Source organism: Amphibalanus amphitrite, unplaced genomic scaffold (genome assembly GCF_019059575.1).
Source record: "Amphibalanus amphitrite isolate SeventyFive unplaced genomic scaffold, NRLGWU_Aamphi_draft 001226F_arrow, whole genome shotgun sequence".
NCBI classification, from domain to species: Eukaryota; Metazoa; Arthropoda; class Thecostraca; order Balanomorpha; family Balanidae; genus Amphibalanus; species Amphibalanus amphitrite.
In genome coordinates, this window is record NW_024882720.1 from 30,234 (window position 1) to 32,817 (window position 2,584).

Here is a 2,584-nt window from a genome sequence, read left to right on the forward strand (position 1 = left end):
GCACGGAGTTCGCATCGCTCCGGTTCGTTTTTTTACAGGTATGTTAAAGATATATAAAGCGTAACGTGAATATGAGGTTTTTAACCTCCCCTGTTCTTGTAAATAATTGTTGACCAACCCATAAAACGGTGACTCTTGCCCACTTTTGCATGATTTAGCATTACCAGTGCAGACGTCCTTCGTCCACTTTCGACGGTTACGTTTGTTTCCAGAGTTTTGAGCCCGTGGCCTTCCGACACTAGCCTGTTTTTTTGTGCTGCACCGCCGATTGCATAACATTTGCTCTGAGATGCCCGATCGCAGTGCCGACGTCTTGTACTCTCCCACGCCACGTACCCGGTCGGCACCATATCTTGCTGCTCGCCACCGGAAATGGGTGGCACCATCTACTGGCTGCTGAGTGCACTCAAAATTCACGCTTGGAGCAGGGTGACTCTACTCTATCTACCCGCTACGGGTCACACTGCAAGTTCGTCCTGTCGCAAGGATTGCCAACGCCCAGTCATCGGACCAACTGTCGCTCCCGCTGAGGCCGCTGCCGCTCAGGAGGTCGCACGGCCTCTCGGAATCTTCCGCCTGCCGTCGTTCTGAAGAAGAAGAAAAACACTGGACAATGAAACGATTCCCCCCTCCCGGTCATCCTCCCACCACCACCACCACCATAACGTCGAAGGTATAAGCTGTTAGAGCTATATACCAACTATTTCTACCTACCATTGTGATCCTCTCGTCAAGGCCAACTGAATGCTATGGTATTTGACAAAATTTATAAAATGGACATGGCGTGACCTCAATGACAAAATGCCTTGATTACCTATTATGACTCTTGCCGTTTACTTCGGTCCGTGATGTATGTGATCCGCAGGTGGCATCTTGCGTCAACAATGTGGAAGAACGCTAGTGGCTTTCAAAAGCGAAAAAGGAAACGGCAAAAAGAGGCAGCCGATGAAGCTAGGAAATTCAAAAAACTAGACTCTTTTCTTTTTGGAGAACGCGCTGTTAACGGTCAGTATCCTAAATTTTTATCAGAAGTAATTATCCCAATTTTTGTTTGTAATATATTTGCTAGGAATGCTAGGAATATATTTGTAATACATTTTATCTTTTTGTCGGCCGGTGTGCAGAGGCCGACGAGCGGCGCCACTGCAGACATCGATGACCGGGACTCCGGGAACGGTCAGTATATTGGATAGCTTGATTGGCTACCTGTGTTACCTAACTTACCTGTCCGCTATCGCCACAATTCACAAACGGCTGTTTGAGCTAATTACTGATCGCCGACTCTCCCTGGCAGATCCTCTCCCGTCCTGTTCCGGGTCGGCTGCTGCCACCCGACAGCCGCATCCGCCAGTCCCAGCGGCCGGTGTGCAGAGGCCGACGAGCGGCGCCGCTGCAGACATCGATGACCGGGACTCCGGGAACGGTCAGTATATTGGATAGCTTGATTGGCTACCTGTGTTACCTAACTTACCTGTCCGCTATCGTCACAATTCACAAACGGCTGTTTGAGCTAATTATTGTCTACTGATCGCCAACTCTCCCTGGCAGATCCTCTCCCGTCCTGTTCCGGGTCGGCTGCTGCCACCAGACAGCCGCATCCGCCAGTCCCAGCGGCCGGTGTGCAGAGGCCGACGAGCGGCGCCGCTGCAGACATCGATGACCGGGACTCCGGGAACGGTCAGTATATTGGATAGCTTGATTGGCTACCTGTGTTACCTAACTTACCTGTCCGCTATCGTCACAATTCACAAACGGCTGTTTGCAGTGGCGGCGGAAGGTATTCTAGGATAGGGGTGCAAACGATATTGAAGCGCCCCTTCCCGCTGGGCGCCCCTTACCATATTGTAGTAACACAAACAGTGAAGAGACGTTTGACAATGTGTTGTACCTGTTAACACGTTCAGAATTACAGTTTTTATGTAACGAGAAATAGTTAGGTACATTCCATAGCGTAAATGTAACCTTCATAATGTTCGTTTAGAAACAACCTCATCACCATATCATAAGATTCTCCGAATAAGGCATATCGAAAAGAGTTCCACGGTTCCAATACCTTCGTGTGGACTAGCGCGCCCTCCTAGCCTTTATCGCCTGGCAAGATTATATTCGACAGGGTCGGCAGCATCTGCATTTGTTCCAGATAAGGATGCCCTCCACTCTTCAGCATATCAAAAGATACTTTTCCCACGTCATTGCCACCCTCTTCGTGTCACAAGTGCCTTTATCAGTTGCGGTGTCGCACTGCTCAGCTTTATGGCTGCCGCACCTCTTACCTTCCTGCCTCCTCTACAGATTTTCGAGGCGCCCCTTTCCATAACTTTAGGGTGCAGCTGCCCCCCTTGCCCCCCTGCTTCCGCCGCCACTGGCTGTTTGAGCTAATTATTGTCTACTGATCGCCAACTCTCCCTGGCAGATCCTCTCCCGTCCTGTTCGGGGTCGGCTGCTGCCACCAGACAGCCGCATCCGCCAGTCCCAGCGGCCGGTGTGCAGAGGCCGACGAGCGGCGCCGCTGCAGACATCGATGACCGGGACTCCGGGAACGGTCAGTATATTGGATAGCTTGATTGGCTACCTGTGTTACCTA

The 2,584-nt window shown here is 51.1% G+C and overlaps 1 long non-coding RNA gene across 1 annotated transcript; it reads left to right on the forward strand.

The window, feature by feature from the left end:
- LOC122371282 lies at nucleotides 1-1,728 on the forward strand. The gene is made up of 4 exons (XR_006254709.1): nucleotides 1-38; nucleotides 866-1,005; nucleotides 1,125-1,176; nucleotides 1,295-1,728. It is a non-coding gene; the product is annotated as an uncharacterized LOC122371282 (long non-coding RNA).
- Nucleotides 1,729-2,584: the final 856 nt, after the last annotated feature.